Raw genomic sequence first — 19,457 nt, 5'->3', positions numbered from 1 at the left:
GTTTTACATTATGCAGTAGTGTTTTCCTTCCTGGCAATACCCTTCTTGTCTTGTTTACACTAAACTGATGTTACAAATTAAAACTATTGACTAAGTCTAAACATAGTTTGAGTGGCAAAGCAAATGTGAGCAATTTCCAGCTGCCTAGTGAAATTAAGCCATTTTGCCTATAAATACATATACAATTTTAATGAGGGAAAATACTGTGTGAAAAACCACTGTGCTCTGGGGAAACTAAAGTGTATTTTTACCAATTCTTATATGGTCCCATTCACTGCCCACATTGCATTGTCCCACATGGTCAAGTCCTTGCTTTTCTTCTAGTCACCATGGGATTTTGAACCTCGAAGGCCTTTGCATTTGCTTTGCCTGATAGTCTCACTCCCTGCTATGGTTTAGATGTGGCCTTTTCTGACTTTGTGCATTGAAAGCTTGTTTCTAAACATGGTGATTGGGGGATGGAGAGGACTTTAAAATGTGTGACCTAGTAGAAGGTGATGAACATCTTAGTCTTTCACTCTTGAAAGAACTTAAGGTAGTGCTTATGGTGTCTTGGTGACTTTTTAATGGCATTATAATACAGCAAGCCTGTCCCTCTACACCCTGGTTCTCTGTCTTGCCAGTGTGGTGCCTTTACACCTGATGTCACGTTGTCTGGACCAAGTACAAGCTATTAATAGTGTCGTGCCTTCAAACTGCCAGAACTGTGAATCATTTCATTCACGTTTAAAAGTCTCTTCAGAAAGTTCCAGTTAACCCTGCGTGTATAGCTGGTGGTGGATCCTGGCTGCTGTTTGGAAGACCAGCTGAGATACAATTATCAATTCTTCTCTATGTGGCTCTCTCTACCAGTGCCTGAATTTCCCCATTATACAGGGGCTGGTTTCTAGAAAGCAGTGTTCTGGTGGGACAACGTCCAAAGGATAAGAGTTAGGTAGCCTCCACCTGTATGTCACGGTGGTGTGGACTCATTTGGCTTGTGTTAAACATGTTGGCCAAGCTCTGAGTTCACAACTGAACTTGAGCGATAAGAAATGAAGCCAGGTGTTGTGGCGCAAGCCTTTAATCCCAGCAGAGGCAGGCAGATTTCTGAGTTGGAGGCCAGCCTGGTCTACAAAATGAGTTCCAGGACAGCCAGGGCTATACAGAGAAACCCTGTCTCGAAAAACAAAAACAAAACAAACAACAAACAAACAAACAAAATGCAGCCAGGGTTATAGCCTCCTCAGAAAACAACTGTACCAAGTACAAATTTGGCATCCCAAATCCCAAACACATCAATTTGTCTAAGTATGAATTAATCCACTTCAATGGCCTGTGCACAATGATTGATAAATGGCAGCTTTTTAAATTTCTTGTAGGAAATACACCAGACCAGAACTCAGTACATGTATGGGCACACATCATCATGAAAGCTGGAGTGGACACAGAAAGCCAAACGCAGACTGCTCTATCAGCAAACAGAAAACATGAGACTTCTCAGAACATTTACAGCAAGCTGATAGGACCTGATGTCATTCTCCGTGTAAGGGAACACCCCCCTCAGTCACTGGAATAACCCACTATGGACAATTTAATGAACCTAGCACAAATCTGGACAGTTAAAACTAGATGGCATCTTCTGACCTCTTCATGTATGTGATGTCTGTGGGTATATCCAGATCAAGCGTTTCCCTTTATTGCTATGCATTTTATTTTTTATTTTATTTTATTTTATTTTATTTTATTTTATTTTATTTTATTTTATTTTATTTTTGAGATAGACTCACCAAACAGGAAGCTAACCAATTCATCAACATTAACTGGCCAGTGACCTCCAAAGATCTGCTTTCTCTGCCTCCTAGAACTGGGATTAGAATCACACATGCCATGCCTGGCTGGAGGACTGGGGATCAGAACATGGGTCCCCACACTTGCAGAGCAAGCCCTTTACTCAGTCATGTCCCCAGCCACCAAAATCTCTTAAAGATACTTCATATGAAGTGAGTGGGGTGCACATCTACAATCCCAGCACTTAAGGAATCAAGCCAGGTAGACTGCAGAGAGTTTAGGGTACCCCACCACTGGGGTGGGGGTAGGAGTCCTCACAAAGTTCTGTGCAATTATTCTTTCAGAATTAAATACCACCAACTTACCAAGGACATATTTTGGACTAGTTTAAATTTGTGGTTTTTGGATGAAGTTCAAGGATACTGGCTCTAGCAGCAAAATATTTACATAATACATGTTAATTACCTAAATCACATCCCCTCTTGATGCCTTCTAGATAAGCTATAGAAAGTGATGCTTGTTTTGGGTTGTTTGTTTGTTTTTGCATGTCTCTAAATCTTAGAAGTGTGCCCTAAGTAGGGAAAAAATGCAAGCCAATGCCTGATAATGTATGTCATAATATTAAAAATATGAAGATGAAAAATAATGAGGAAGCCATGACTAGGGAAGGACAATGGATAAAGCGTAGGAAGGAAAGGTTCTCAGGACTTGGCTGAATGTGGTGTTGGATATACACAAAGAAAATGAGATGGTCCTGAAGTTTTACTTCAGAGAGCTGAGAAAAAAAATGGAGCTCAAGGGAAAAAAAAAAAAAAACAATCTAGAATGAAATGGAAGGGATGGGCTAGTGGAAGGACATGCACAGTTCCAAAATACTTAACCAATGGGAGTATTTGAGTTCTTATTATGTGGCAGGCACTGCACTGAGCTTTGAGAAGCCAGTTGCAAATGAGACCTCAAGAATGTTATACTCTGTTCAGAAGGGAGATGTGCAATCATAGAAACAACAACATGCAAATACTATTGCAGAAGAAATTGAAGACATTGGGTACAGAATGCATGGAACCATCGGGGTGGCTGATCAACACATTATCTTAATGAGGGTAGGTATCAAAAAAGCACCTGAGACCAGAACAATAAGAATGAGGTACTGTAGGACTCAGCAAGTAAGGATGCTTGCTACCTATAGAGCACGAATACCTGAGTTCAAGCCCCAATCCTACTTGAGAGAGAGAACTGACTCCCACAAGTCATCCTATGACCTCCACACATTCATCCACTCATTGTGTCATGGTCACACACACACACACACATGAACATATGCAAATAAATTCCTGAAACATTACAAAGAAAATTATTAAGACTAATCTAGCTTAGATAGTGTCTTGGGAGAAGGCATTGAAGGTGTTAAAGACAACCAGAAAGGCCCTGAGGTGAGAACCAGTTTAGTTGGTTTGAAAGCTGGAATGAGGTATATAGGGGCAGGGGTTCATTTGGGGATTGTAGGGAGATCAGTTTGTAGCCATGGTGGCAAGTCTAGTTGATTCTTATACAGATAGCATGCCATTGGAAGATGTTATACAAAAACATGTTAGGGTCTGATGAAAAACGACAGTAGTTTTTCCATGGGATCTGAACCGTAAGAGAGCAGAGAGTCAGTGGGAGAAAATCAGGGGGTTCTCTTGGCAAGCTATGGATGTGGAATGGGTACCAGCAGCAGAGGCATTGAGTTCTGTCCATGTCTGCTTCAGTGGAAGAGACCACAGCACCAATTTACGGATTCAAGTAGTGATCTGAGGAAGAGGTTAATCATGAAGACTGGAACCTGACAAGTCCAGAGAGAAAATTAAGAGATACTGTGAGAATTGCAGACATACCAAGAGAATTTGACAGACCCACAGAACAGCTAGCCTTTCAAGATGGGAATCGTCCCTAATCAACGGAAAGATTAAGCTGGGACACTGCAGTGCTTGGTTTGAAGTCCTCTATGGGCTCAGGCATTTGTACAGTTGGTTCCCAGCTGGTGGCCCTGTTTGTGGAAGTAGTGTGGTCTTGTTGGAGGGAAAAATCTCACTAGGGACGTGCTTTGAGAGTTAATATCCCAACCCCACTTCCAGTTCACTCTCTCCTTTTCCTGTTTCTGATTAACTGTGGCCTCCAGACTTCCCACTCCAGCAGCCTGCTGCCATGCCCACTCCACCATCATGGACTGTCCCTATGGAACTTTAAGCCCACACAAACCCTTCCTGCTATAAATTGCCTGGAATGTGTGTTTTATCACAGCAACAGAAATGTAACTAATACAGGCATCCTAACTTTGAGATTTTTCCATGCTAAACTGGTGGTTGCAATACTCACACACTCTGAAAAGCTAACCGTGGAATGCAATAGCAGGTTGCACCGTGGAGAATGTTCTTTAGCAAGTAGCAAGATGGAGCAGAGCCAGACAGAGTCTTCAGAGAGAAACAGCTGACATGGAGAGATTCACATCTGTATAAAGTCAGACACCATGTGCTAGAGTGCTTCTAACAACAAACTTTGTGGGTTTATCTAAGTTGAGGCCCAAGAAAGTTTCTAAAAACCAAGAGGGCATCCCACGGGCCTCTGAGATAAGGATGGGGAAAAATTAACTTCTAGAAGTTCCTGGAAAGCACTGAAAATTGGACCAATTAACAAGGGGGAGAATATTCCTTAGCACTTACTCCCGCAAAACCCAAGTTTATCCTCTGCCTCTGTGCTCTATACCCTTCACACATGGAGTTATTTTTCTTTAATGAGATTCCACCAAACACCATTGGAATGGATAAAATACAAACCCCTGACACCACCAATCGCCTCCAGGGTGTGGGGCACAGAAACCCATAGTTAATGCTGATAGAACTGCAAATGTTACAACCATTTTGGAAGAAAAAAATCGAGAATGACTGTATGATCCAGCAATCACAGCTCTTAGCATTACTATGTGTCTTCAGAAAGCCCACAGAGGATGGTTTTAAGCAGGTTCACTCGTGATTATCAAAACCTAAATACAATCATGATGCCTTCAAGAGAAAAGTACATGAACTAATACATCCAGTTAGTGGAATATTCTACTTTTTAAAAATCAATTAAGGGTGGTATAGTCCCTGGGAGCTTTGGGAAGTCTGGTTAGTTAATATTGTTGTTCTTCTTATGGGATTGCAAACCCATTCAGCTCCTTCAGTCCTTACCCCAAACCACCAACCAAAGAGTATACATGGAGGGACCCATGGCTCCACCTGGATATGTAGCAGAGTGTTGTCTTATCCAGCATCGCTGGGAGGGGAGCCCCTCGGTCCTGTGGAGGCTCGATGACCCAGGGTAGGGGAATGCTAGGGAGCTGAGGCAGGAGTGGGTAGGCTGGGAGGAGAGGACCCTCACAGAGGCAGGGGGGCAGGGAGGGGATAGGAAGTTTGTGGAGGGGAAACTAATAATGGGAATAATATTTGAAATGTAAATAAAATAACCAATAAAAAATAAAAATTATCAATTAAGGGACTAGAGGAATGGCTCTACAGTCAAGAACTCTGGAATCATGAGAACCAGATCCCAGTGCACATTTAACAAGCCAGGCATACCTGAAAAGGCCAGTAGCCTCAGCTCTCAGGGGGTAGGCACAGAAGGGTTGCTGAGGTTTGCTGGCCTCCAGGTGAATAAGAGTGAATCCTCCCATACAGAGAGAGATCCTGGCTCAAAGTAACAGACAGTTACAGGGCAGAATTCCCAATGCCTTTTTCTGGCCTCCATATATACATAGGCACATAATAACACACACAACACATACTTTCATACTCTACACACATAGACACATATATATATACATGCAAATGAAAAGAAATAAATAAAATGAAATAGCAATCAAGCCATGAAAAGATGTGCTGGGGAAAAAAAAAGGTGGGGGGAGGAGCTGCAGAGATGGCTCAGAGGTTAAGAGCACTGACTGCTCTTCCAGGGGTCCTGAGTTCAAATTCTAGCAACCACATGGTGGCTCACAACCATCTGTAATGGGATCCAATGTACTACTACGCTTCTGGCGTGTGTCTGAAGACAGCTATAGTGTACCCATATAAATACAAATAAATAAATCTTAAAAAAAAAAGATGTGGTGGAAACCTAAATGAATATCATCAAGAGAAAGAAGCCAGACAATGTAATTACAACTACATGACATCCTCGAAAAGACAAAAACTACAGAGACAGAGAAAAGCTGAGTGGTTGTCAGGGTTGGGAGATGGGAGCACTGGATGGGCTTACGCGAGATCACCGAGACGTAGGGAAAACTGTTCTATATGAGAGCACCGTGATACACGGATACACGGTTCCTATGAAGTGTTCACTATTGCGAATGTGTGTCCAAATGTAACATTTGGCCTCTGGGCAGTGAGCCGGCATCACACACACTCCTCGGTCAGAATGCACGTGCTGTCCTGTCCAGGCATGGCTTGAGCTGGAGAGGCTGTTTTAATCTCACACTTCCCGGCAAACATCATTGTCTCAGAAACAAGGCCGCGGCCCCGTCTTCACTGTCTCACCCCCCATCTTATCAGCTCCTCGCTATGGCTTTGGAAACCACCTAGTCCCCACTCAGTCCCTGGGGTTCATTCTTAATACAGAGGTTAATGATTCTATTCAAACATACGGCACATCTCACTTATAATCCTCACAAAAGTCTCCATCCATCTCGTTCAAGGTAAAAGAATGCCCTTACTTGGTCAAAGTGACCCCACACTGTGTCACCCACTCCTTGGCCCCTCGTATCAGTTTCAGTCATTGACTTACACAGGAAGTGTAAAAACAAAAATAGACCGACTACCCGCACCAGTCAGGCAATCTTCTTCTTGGTGTCCATGCTGATTTAATGCTTAATGGGCACCTCTCTGTTCTAGAAGGGTAGGCCTTGTGAGAAAGGGTGTGTTACCGTGAGTTCTCAGTACCTGTTATCTGCCATTGAAACATTTGAAAATTTCCAACAAATTACAAATGCACTCAGAGAAAAAAAAATCTCCTAACTGTGAAGGTGAACCAGGAAAAGAAGATGGAACTCGAGACATGGAGGCTGCTGCTATTTTTCCTAGTCCCCTTTTGACACAAACCTTGAAAACAAATGGGACCCACCACCATTTTACTGATTAAGAAAGTTCCTGCCCCTTCTGATTACTGTGCACTGTGTGACCAACCTGATGGGGATCTGTATTTTTGATTTATATTTGACTTTTAAAGTTCACTTGCTTATTGCAATCTTTATGAACCAAATTAAGTTGTTAGCAAGCATGGAGTTGATTATAAAGCCCAGCAAAGGCTGAATAGAGCAAGGGCTCTGTCTTTCAGTGGGCTATTTCAGGTGCCTTTGCTTGTTCACTAAGACTCAGCATCTGAAAGAAGAAGCATAAACCCTGTTCTCTCAAGGACTTGATGGCAAAACTGTAGCTGTGTCTATCAGAGCTCAAGAAACTCTCCAGACAACTGTCACCAGGTTAGAGCCAAGGCAAGCTGCACACAGGCTCTTAGTGAGCCATCAGATGGCTACCACGAAGATGTCATCAGCAAAATGAGAGCTGGAAATGTCTTCCAAAATGAGAGGAAAATGTCTTTCCTCACAGTGCCGTAATAAAAATATGAAACAGTTAGGCTACATTTACTAAGCAGATTAACCACCTAAAGGCTTTTTTGCAGTGTCACTAAACAAACTACACACACACACACACACACACCCCACTGATATATTTTCATCTTTAACTACTAGACATATTTTCAAAAATCATCATGGAATATTCCACTAAGTAGTGCCAGCAGACTTTATGATGCCTTTCAAATGTCAGTGATCTCATTTCTACAATCTCACTGTCTTCCTTCAAACTTCAGTGTTTATCCAGACACCAGAAAGAACCCTCCAGGGATAGGGTTGGGGCGTGCTCAGACCCTTCAACATAAAAGAACAATGAACGTTTGGCTTCCATGTTGAGCTGTGTAGCAACAGACAGAAGGGTGAAGGCTAAAGCAGTCTGTTACTGCTATTAAAAACTTCACAAGGTTGAATCCCATTGTAGTTTCACACTTGTTTCTATGGGAGCAGGAAAACAATAACAGATGTCTCCCCCTCCACACTGAAGCTAACCAGTCAAGTGGAGGACATCACTTCTGCCGGCATCAGTATCTATAGGAAGGATCATGTGTTGTTTTTATATAAAGATAAAGAGAGAAGGAGTAGTTTTTTGTGGAGGTGTGGTAAGGTATGGGGAAGGGGATGTCTTGGTGGGCCCATTCAAGAGAGGGGGTAAGGAAATAGAGAGAATGGGGGAAGAGCAAGGGGACAGAGCAGTAGCAAGAAGGCAAGAGCAAGAGAGAGGAGGGGGCAAGCAGCCCCTTTTATAGTGAGTCAGGTATACCTGGATGTTGCCAGGTAGCTGTGAGACAAAGCTTAGATACACCTGCCTGTTGCCAGACAAAATGCTAATATTATTTTTGCTCTTCCTTTACATAAGTCAGTACAAAAATTAATTAGCACTCCGTCTGTCCATCCTGTCCACATCCTAAACCCCAATAATTAGTGTTGTATGGTACAGTTCCAGAAACAGAAAGCAATAGTGTAGAATGGGGTCTAGGAATGGGACCACACACAAGTTTACACATGTGTATCCAGTTGTGTTTCTTCACATGGATTCCACATCTGAAGTAGAAGGATGCTTTGTTTTTCCACTGTATCCATAGGAGAAGAATATACCAATAGGTCCCTGTCTTATGCCCTGTACAAAAAGGCATCCCAAGTGGACTGGACACAGTAAGGGTACTGCTAAAAGTTCTAAGACACTTTTTGTGTGACCTGGTAGGGGGGAGTGAATTTCCTAAATAGGGAAATGATAGGACTGTTGTATAATAACTTTCATAATTGCCATATAGAAAAAAAATCACAAAAATTTAATAAGAAATGACAAACTAGGAAAAAATATATAACAGTGTTGTCTTAGTTAGGGTTTCATTGCTGTGAAGAGATACCATGACCAAGGCAACTCTTATAAAGGGCAACATTTCATTGGAGCTGGCTTACAGGTTCAGAGGTTCAGTCCATTATCATCATTATCATCATGGCAGGAGCATGGCAGCTCATAGGCAGACATGGTGCTGGAGGAACCAGAGAGTGCTACATCTTGCTCCAAAGCCAGCCAGAAAGATATTGTTTTCCAGGCAACTACAAGGAGGGTCCCAGTGCCCACCCCCACAGTGACACATTTCCTCCAACAAGGCCACACCTACTTTAACAAGACCAGATCTGATATTGCTACTCCCTGAACCTAGCCTCACCCCAGTATGACTGCATGTGTCTATAACTCCAGCATTGATAAACAGACAGCCAAACTACTAAACTAGCCAAAAGACTTGGATTTTAGATTCAATGAGAGACCCTGACTCAAGGCAACCCAGTGAAGGGTGACTGAAGAGACAGCTATCTTGTTCTAGGCTCCTTCTGTGCATGCATGGGCACACACACAAAAGCCACACAGATAAAAACATAAAAATAGGGGAGAGAGAAAGGAATGATCGAAAGTTTTCTATGAGGTATGCATGAGTCCATCTATGCAAAACCAATACTCAGTTTGCTCAGAACTATCCAATGTGCAACTAAAGCTCAACATCCCAGGAAATGCTCTGAGCTGGGCAAGTTGGAACGTCTGGTCAGTTTAATGCACACATCAATGTATGCATGGATTTGCAGGTTGTGTATCAATTCCTTCACAGTAATGAGTTCTAGAAAATGAAGGATACATATTCCTATTTTTTTCTTTACTCTTGGTCATATATTCTAGATATTCCACAAATAGACATATTCCTTTTATGAGAACACATTTATTTATTCCACTTTGAATCCCTTAAATACATATAGGTCTAGGATATTATTCTATGTGGAAGATTCCCCAAAATACAGACTGGGTCAAATATTAGAAATTCACATAATACAAGGAAATCTCCTGGCTCTCAGACATGGTGGTCAAAGTTGCCAAATGTTTAAAACTGCCGCCTGGGCTCGTTTCTATGATTTGACTATTAGTCTGGAAGATTCAAGTGGTTTAATAAAAAGTACATTATATAATTATTGTTGTGTGAAACTTGTAGTGCTTTTCAGAAAAACTGAAGGCTGTCTGTGTATCTGGTTCACTTAGTAACTACATTTACCGTGTCATGGTGTCAAGCTGTGACTTAGGCATTCAGACCTTGTCAGCTGGCTGTCAAGACTGTGTGCTGAAGCTGCCAACAAAATGTTAACTCAATAAATAAATGTAAATTTATCGAGCTAAGACTTCCCTTTTGCATCTGTTGAGGCAGCATTCAAGTTCCTTAACAGCTATTCAATCATTTTAGCTTCAGCGGGGTGGAATTACTCCTTGATCATGGTTTTGTTTTGTTTTGTTTTTTCTTTCCCTAATGAATTTTTTAAAGTTTTAATTTTTGACAGTTTTATATTTGTATATAAGAAATTTTGGTCATGGTTACACTCCATCAAATTTTAACTTTACTTACTATTTGAGTGGTCCTAACTTAAACATACTTAAACATATACATAGTAGGAGTGTGTAGGAGAGAGAGAGAGAGAGAGAGAGAGAGAGAGAGAGAGAGAGAGAGAGAGAATGTGTGTGTCTAAAACCTTTGGTGAGAAAAAAATGAATTATTTTATGGTTCTTTTAATACCCAAGTCTCACGGGGGCTGCCAGCTGCATGGATCACAGATGTGACAGAAGAGAACAAATGCTGAAGGCAGGCTCGCTTGTGACTAGGAAAAGCTTTTCCATCCACACAAAAGTCCTCTGGTGCCAGCCGGATCCTCCTGCCTCTGTTCTCTGTGCTGGCAAGCTGTTAATGGCTTCACTAAGGTCTTTCCCGTTATTGTATTTTTGAATGCTTCCACATGCAACTGCATTGTATAGAGGAAAACATACTTTTTTCAAATACCCGACAACTGTGGCAGCTTCTCAAGTTCTGCTCCTTAGAGCTCTCTCTCTCTCTCTCTCTCTCTCTCTCTCTCTCACACACACATAAACACACAGATAGAGTCACTCACCCACAGAGAGAGGAGAGACAAGGGGGAAAAACAGAGGGGAGAAAGAATGGGAGAGAGAGAGAGAGAGAGAGAGAGAGAGAGAGCGCTCAGCTGGCCAGGGCCCCATGAGAACTCAGATGTTCTGTGCTACCCAGAAATCTAGATGTTCCGAATTAAAGAGCTCACCTACACGAGAAAAACCAAATAGCCATGTAGCCACAGTTTCAAAGGCATCTGAATGTAGGATCCTGTTCCATTCTTTACACATTATCGCCCAGGCCCTAGGGAATGGCCTGCCTTTATCACTGTTAGGGTTTCATTAGGCAGCCCAAATCACACACCAGGGATTGCTTTACTACTATATAAACTCCCCCCTGGCTTTGCCAGAGACAAAGGGTTTCTTCAGCAATTGAGGCTAATCAAAAGCAAATTGAGCTTTGGGTTTTGCTGCTTTCAAAAACAAAACAAAAGCCAGCAGCACCCAAGGGAATACCCTCTCCCTTTTCCTCTATTTTTCCTCTAGTGTGTCTCTCTGGTTGCCCTCCCCCCCACCTCACTCTTTATTTCAATATCCCTGTTCCTTCCAATGCCCCACATCTGCAAACCGAAAGAGAATGCCACAGTTAGGCACATGCTTCAAAGAATGCAAGATAGGCTTACTTTCCATCTATTCATCCAATTCTAGAATCGAGATGAAATGTTTATGGAATATCGCCATACAGAGAATACAGCCTCATAGCCCCAGTGGTGTAGCAGAAAGAGCGTCATGTACAGTCTTGAAGCTACGAGGGACAAAGCCGTTCTACCAAATGGTGGTGGTGGTAGTGGGGTTGGGGGATAGAGGGGTGGGAGTGGGGTGTGGGGAGTGGGAGCTGGGAGTGGGGCAGTCTGAGAGGAAATCACCAGACAACCCGCATCACAGTTAGACTTAGAAACCCAGGGCTAGGTCACTCTTAAGCCAGAGAACAGGGGTGACCCACCTGCTGTTAAAAGGACACTACCAATGCAGTTCATTAACTCAGAACTAGCTTCTATGCGCCTAGATCTCCCTGAGGGTCGAAAGTGGCGCGGATGGATATTCTTTGGGGGCTTCCAGTTACCTCATCTTTATTCCCTCCTTCCTTCCAGTCTGTTAAGTAAGCCTAGGGATTTACTTTGCACCAAGTCTCTTGGCTGTCAGACCTCAGGGCCTCCTGCCATGAGTTCCTTCCTATCTTCCTGCTCTGCCCCCTCCTAAGCTACTTTACTCTGCCGCTATTCACACCCCACATTCAGCCCTCACACGCGATCACAGGCTCTAAAGTAAAATATACTTATTATTTTCATCAAATCGGGGAATCCTGTTTATTTAAGATGGGGGGTCTCATACATCCTAAGGTAGTTTGGAAAGCACTGTGTAACTGAGGATAATCCTCGATTTCTAATCCTCCTGCCTCTACCTCCCTAGCGATGGGATCATGGGGATGCATGCACCACTGAACCCTGTTGATATGCGGCTGGAGACTGAACCTGGGCTTCATACATGCTAGGCAAGTGCTTAATCAACTGCAAGTTGCATCCCCAGTACCAAAGCAGGGATCTGCGCACAAAAAGACCTTCATTTCCTGCTAAAAGAGCAGCGGAAAGCCCGCCCCCTTCTGCCTGCTCTCCCACTAGCCACGCCTCCCTTGCGTCTGTCAATCACCTTGAAGTGAGTGGATGGTGATACTGCCTGCTTGCATTCTGTGCCTCATGGAAGGTCATGGATGTGCAAGTGGAGAACTACTTTCAACTCAAACTACAACAGGAAGTGATAGCTTCCACCAATAACTGCGCACAATTAGCAAGCTGGCTAAGAGATCCTCACTGCCCAACAGAAAATAAAACCTGCAAAGATCACTGAATCACAGCTAAAATGAATACTGATTTACAGCAGCTAGCTATACTGTACAAAACATTCAAAGAGAAAGAAAGTCTTTGCTAGAAATCTCCTGAAAAAGATTCATCTCTTAAAGAAAGGATTGGGGACAATTACATAAGCAAAGACTGTAGTGGATTCTGTGCTGAGCTATTCAGTCTTTAAAGGAGGAAAAGCCATTCAAACGGACGTACAGTCCAGATGAGGCAAAACGCGACCCAGTGCCTGGAAAAATGAAGATTCTAGAAAAGAGTCCCATTCACTCTGGTTAAAAACATGAGAGATCACAGATATTCTGAGAAAACAAAGTGCATACATGACAATATTAACTTTCAGGTAAAAATGTCATAAATTAAATATTGATAAGGCAATTAAGAAATAACTCAGAGCAAGTGTTAATAGCTTGGAGGAACCAAAGAGAGAAATCCCAGCAACAGTAATTATCATTCTGTAGATTCTTTTCATACATGACAAAAAAAACAAAAGCAAAAACAAAAAAAGAAAAACAAAAAACAAAAGAAGCACCAAGTTTTGAATCAAATTTTCTAACAGAATTTTCCTGAATATTTGGAACATAGCCCTTTACCTACATGACTGATGGGGACTTGGGTGTTGGCCCTGAGTTATGATGCTCTACAACTGTAGTTGGGACGATACTCTGGGATGTGGCTTGATCACTAGATACCCACACATCATCCCCACCAGGAGAAATTTCCACCAGATCCCTGTAGAATGGCCAGTTAGAAAGCCACTCAATATTCGTGGCTGGGATTGGAGAAAGTGGGTGAGGGAAACAGACAGAAGATAGAGATTATGAAAGCAGGTCACCGGTCAAAAGACTCTCAAGAAAGGAAAGACTTAATAGGGGTCAGGCATAACCCTGGAACAGTCCCCCAGTCAAAGTAGTTGCAGAAGCTTCTATTGGAAGGAATTTGACTCTTGGATTCAGGGGCATGGGTTATAAAAGGAGCTCTTGAACTCAGACGCCACCTCCTACCAGGTCAGACTGTTTTCCCCCAGGAATGGAAGGTTGGCAATTCCTAGGCTTATTCTAGCCAGAACCTAATATTCCCTAGAACATTTTCTAACCACATACTTCCTAGTGGCTAATACTGATGCCATGGGGTTCTCAGAACCTTTTCCAAAACATACTCAGGGATGGAGAAGGAGGAGGAGGAGGAGGAGTCTTGAGTCTTAGAAGAAGCATTAGTAAGATATTGGGCTGTGAAGACTTAGAAGGCAGCATCTCTTGTACCCTTGCAAAAGTCTGAAGCTGTAACCTTCTGGCAGCTGGCATAAGTGAACAGCACACTGGGTCTGGAGGCAAGCCCAGACACAACTGTATTCCATCCCAGACCATATCCACACCCTACTAGGGTCCAGCACTAGTTACTGAATTCCTTATATGTATATGGTGACAACCTCCTTAATCCCAGCCAGCTGTTATGGTAACAGCGGTGCCAGGGATGGCAGAGGACCAGCAGAAACAGAACACTGATTAATACCAAAGGGAGCATTCTGGCCAGGAACTGGCGATGAGTCACCACCACTGAATTCTGTTGAGTACATAGAGCACTTGCCCTGTCTTTTAGAAAGAGCTGTCACTCTGAAAGTTATCATCTGAGCCTGAACGGATGCAGCCCACATGGCTAATAGTATATTCAGTAGGCAGGGAACATATGGGATCAGACTTGGAAGGTCAAGAACAGCCTATTTGCTCTGACATCAGTCATCTGTGGAGTCAGAACTACAGACCACTGCCACCTCCTGTGTCCGTTGAGTTAGAATACTCAGGGGTGGAAGGTTGCCACACAAGAATTTTTAACATGCTGAAAGTGATCCAGGAGCATTGCTGACGAAGTGAACCTCTGTTTTAGAACACTGAGATGCAAAAGGAAGGTTGAATTCTAATACTCTATAGTTAGCTCCAAAATAGAAGGGTTGGATGACAATTGGGGGTATTCTAGAGCTAGGGCATCTGGAGGTGGGGTCTGTTAGGATATCTGTGGAAGCAGAAGACAGGGAAGCAGTTCTTTACAAGAGAATTGATGGGAAATGAATAGACCTTCCCCACGATGCAAATATGTAAAGGCCTCAAATTATGTTTGATGGTCTGTTCTTTAGAAGTGCACGGAAGGGCTGAGAAGATAGCTTGGTGGGTAAGAGAGCTTGTTCTGAAAACCCAAAGACCTGAGTTTCAATCTACAACACCTATGTAAAAATCCAGGCGTGTCTATAAATGACTACAATCCTAGAATTGGAGGATGGACAGCCAGTTTAGCCAAACCCATGAGCATCTCATTCAGTGATAAAGTCAGTCTCAAGGCAACCAGTGAGGAAACATTGAAAAAGACACCAACCATCATACTCTGGCCTCTGAGTTCTTATAAATGGGTGCGTCTATCCACACCCTCACACTTATGCACCACACACACACACATACACACACACATACACACACACGCCACACACCTATCAACACCCCCACACACATGCAAATGTGAAATAAATAAGGGGGGAAAGGGCAAATTTAGTTTGTGATCAAATATTTTCTAAATAATTAGACTATCTCTTTGGGACCAGAATTCATAGTCAGAGTGAAATGTTTACAGTTGCATATTGATTGCCATGCAAGTCTGACTCCCTGAATTCAATCCTCAGAACCCAAAAGTTGTCCTCTGCCCTCCGCAAGCAAGCTTGAGGCATGTTCATGCCCACATGTTCACATACACCATGCATGCACATATAATAATTCTATTAAATAAAATGTCTAGTTGATCTGGTCAGATTGACCAGCGACACGCCCACTCCAGATCAACTGCTCCAAGCTCAAGTTTTGATGATCAGTGCTGCTCCTTTGAAGGCTCTGGGGGCTTTACAAGGTGGGCATCCTAAAAGCCAAGAGACTAGGCAGAGGTTGGTCGAGCAAGACACCAAACATCCTCCTCTGGTCTCTGCATACATGTTCACAAGCATGCACATCTGTACATACATGTGCACTCATATACTCCACATGCATACATAAAAGTCTCTTTTTAAAAAACTCACTCTGGCCAGGCAGTGGCAGCACACACCTTTAATCCCAACACTTGGGAGGCAGAGGCAGGCAGATTTCTGGGTTCGAAGCCAGCCTGGTCTACAGAGTGAGTTGCAGGACAGCCAGGCTACACAGAGAAACCCTGTCTTGAAAAAGAACGACAAACAAACAAACACAAACAAATAAAAACCTAAAAATAAAAAAATAAATAACTCTGATGCCATATTTACTTTGAAGTGGAAAGGCTTTTGCAATGGAAAGATTACTATTTATTTTTCCCAAAATAAGATGAAAGAGCTTCTGGAAAAACCCTTAGTAAGAACATGAATCTTATCCACCTTTATGACTTTCACAGAAGTAGACATGGAGGAGAGACAGTCTGACTTGTGGGAGAATTTGGCAGAAGATCTCATTGTGACTTAATCTGGTGTAGCTTGAAAGAAATTTGAAATTTCAAGATCTGTAAGTCATATAAAGCACTCAGAAATTGCTGGTTGTTTGTGAGCCTAGAGGCTGCCTGGGGCTGAGAAAAAAAGAAAAACAAACCCAGGTATGCCCCATAGTTAAAACATTCCTGGGAACATCTTGACCAGAAAGATAAAGAGGAATGTGAGGACATAACAGGGCTATCTGAACTGAGTCAACAACTCACAGAACTCTGACACCCTGCACGTACATGTAATTTTTCTGCTGATGTTTGAATAAGCCAATAGCATGTCACTATGCTGAATCCCACACCCCTAAGCCCCTTACCCCATAAAAACCCCTAGCTTTCAAGCCTCATGGCTGACATCCGTTATCTCCTGTGTGGGAAGCATGTCGTCCAGAGCTCCGTCATTAAACTGCCTCATGTGATTACAGCAAGATGGATTCTCGTGTTTCTTTGGGTGCTCTCTCACTCCGGAGACTAGAGTGGGGGGTCCCCGAAAGGGGGTCTTACATAGCTCAGGTTACAATTGCTGTAGAAAACTGATTCCACACAGCTAATAAAGCCTGTGTTGGTTGCATGTAACCATCATTGCTGCTACTACAGAGTAGGTTCCTCTAAGGGGCCGTACCATACCCTGGAGGCTCTGAAGTCAAGAATTCCAAATTTCTTTCACTGAGCAGACCATCATTTTACAGCACTTGGGAGAGTTGAGAAATTAGAGCAGATGTAGGAGTAACATTTAGACACCATTCGTGTTCCTGTTGAGCAGCATACAAGGACTAGAGGGCGAAGAATTCGTCTTGTCTTCTGCTGTGCTCAGTGCTAATCACATACCCACCTAAACTCAGTAAACACTTACTGATCAATTAAATAAAAGCCAATGCAATCTTTCCTCAAATATTCATACATCTTCATAGCAGCTGAAAAAATAGGACTGGGGGGTGTTATACAAACAAGAATATTGGATTTGTATGTGTGTGATCCACTGGATACAACTGTGACTGATTGCAAAGACATAAAAAGAGACCTCCAAAGAGGGAGATTATGGAGAAGGAAAAACAATTATGAGCTGTAGAAGCAAAGAATATTGGATTAATCTTTGGAGTGAGGTTATTTATAAAATGGTCACCATCTTTGTAAGTCTAACTGTCTGTCTATGGAATGGGTCTGGAGAATGGTATTTACCTAGCGGCCACATGAGGCAGGCAAATGTGGCAGAATTCTCATTCCACCAGACCCTTTGCCTCTTAGGCAAGTGAGAGAGGGTCTGGAAGGGGATGGGGCCACAAGCCTACATTTTTAACTATTTGAGGATAAACATTGTGTTGGCACATTACTTGGTATCAACAGAGCATCCTTATAAGCGCCTATGTTCCCCATTTATTGTGGCTTGAATGTGATGTGTCCTTCATAGGCTCATATATTTGAGCACTTGATCTTTAGGGATTAGCACTGTTTAGAAAGGTTATGGAGCCTTTAAGGGTGTCTTAGTTAGGGTTTCGTTACTGTGCACAGACACCATGACCAAGAACTCTTTTTGTTAATTAGGTATTTTCTTTATTTACATTTCAAATGTTATCCCCTTTCCTGGTTTCCCTTCCGAAAACCCCCTGTCCTTTCCTTCCTCCCCCTGCTCCCCAACCAACCCACTCCCAATTCCTGGCTCTGGCATTCCCCTATACTGGGGCATAGAGCCTTCACAGGACCAAGGGCCTGACTGACTAGGCCATCCTCTGCTACATTTGCAGCTGGAGCCATGAGTCCCACCATGTGTACTCTATGGCTGGTGATTTAGTCCTAGGAGCTCTTGGGGTACTGGTTAGTTCATAGTGTTGTTCCCAGAACTGCTTTCTCTTGGAAGGACCAGGACCAAGAGGCAGCTGTGGTATGTTTTCCTTCCAAGAACTCTTCTTATAAAGACAGCATTTAATTGGGGCTATCTTACAGGTTCAGAGGTTCAGTCCATTATCATCAAGGCAGGAGCATGGCAGCATCCAGGCAGGCCTGGTTCAGGAGGAGCTGAGAGTTTTGCATCATCATCTGAAAGCTGTTGGCAGAATACTGGCTTCCAGGCAGCTAGGATAAGGGTTTTAAAGTCCACACCCACAGTGACACGCTTCCTCCAACAGGGCCACACCTACTCCAACAGGGCCACACTTACTCCAACAGGGCTACACCTACTCCAACAGGGCCATACCTTCTACTTGTGCCATTCCCAAGCAGGATAGCATATGGGTAAGATGTAGCTGGTAGACTTTCACAGTATCATGGTGGATCAGCAAGGATTCGCCACTGGAGGAATCAGATTTTAATAAGGCTTATAAGATTAGTTTTTAGTTGTTGCGCCCAGAGACTGAGTTACCATTGTTTCTGAACTAAGTTTGTGTTGCATTGTCCTTCATGCTGCAGCTCATCTGGGTTCAAAGTATGGGTTTGCCTGAGGTGCTTCACAAAGGCTGTGGGGGATCTGAAGCACAGGGTTCACATGGTAGTGACCCGCCAGTGGGAACCTAGCGAGCTGGGTGAAGAGACTGTGGAGCTCTGAGTCAGAGTCTCCATGAGATAAAAACAGGTTGGCCATTGCCTGCCAGTGCACAGCCAGCCAGGCCATGGGGGTGGGGGTTGGGCACAGAGTTGGCAGCACAAGCACAGGAATGTGCTGGGTTTCCCTTTTTAATATTTCCCACAACAGAGCAGAACTTTACTGGAGGAAGGAACTGGACAGACAAGGGGCCTACAAGTTTATATCCCAGCCTGATTTTCTTTCCATTCTCTTCATCCTGACTGTGATGTAGAGGGACCAGGCAGCCTCCTGTCCCTGCTGCCAAGCTTTCCCAGTTGTATCTTCCCACCATGATGGACTGACCGACCCTGTGGAACTATGATGTGAGCCCAATCCGCTCCCCACCTCTTAAATTGTTTTTGTAGCACATTTTATCGCAACAACACAAAGTCACTCCAACACCATTCTCTCTGAGTAAAGATATGGGGATAGGAAGCTGGGCGTGGTGGCACACACCTTTAACCCTAGCACTTGGGAGATAGAGGCAGGCCAGTTTCTGAGTTTGAGGCCAGCCTGGTCTACAGAGTTCCAGGACAGCCAGGGCTAAACAGAGTCTCGGAAAAAAAAAAAAAAAAAAAGATATGGGGATAGGGGAGAACTAAAGGAGTTTTCTATAATGAGAACACAGTAAGATGGCAAGGATTACAGTGGTGTATCAGAGAAATTAGGGGCTACTCAAAAGAGTGCCGAGGATACTGACAAAGGGGGAAA

This window comes from Mus caroli, chromosome 2, assembly GCF_900094665.2.
Source record: "Mus caroli chromosome 2, CAROLI_EIJ_v1.1, whole genome shotgun sequence".
Classification (NCBI taxonomy): Eukaryota; Metazoa; Chordata; class Mammalia; order Rodentia; family Muridae; genus Mus; species Mus caroli.
Note: the sequence above shows the minus strand (reverse complement) of the source record.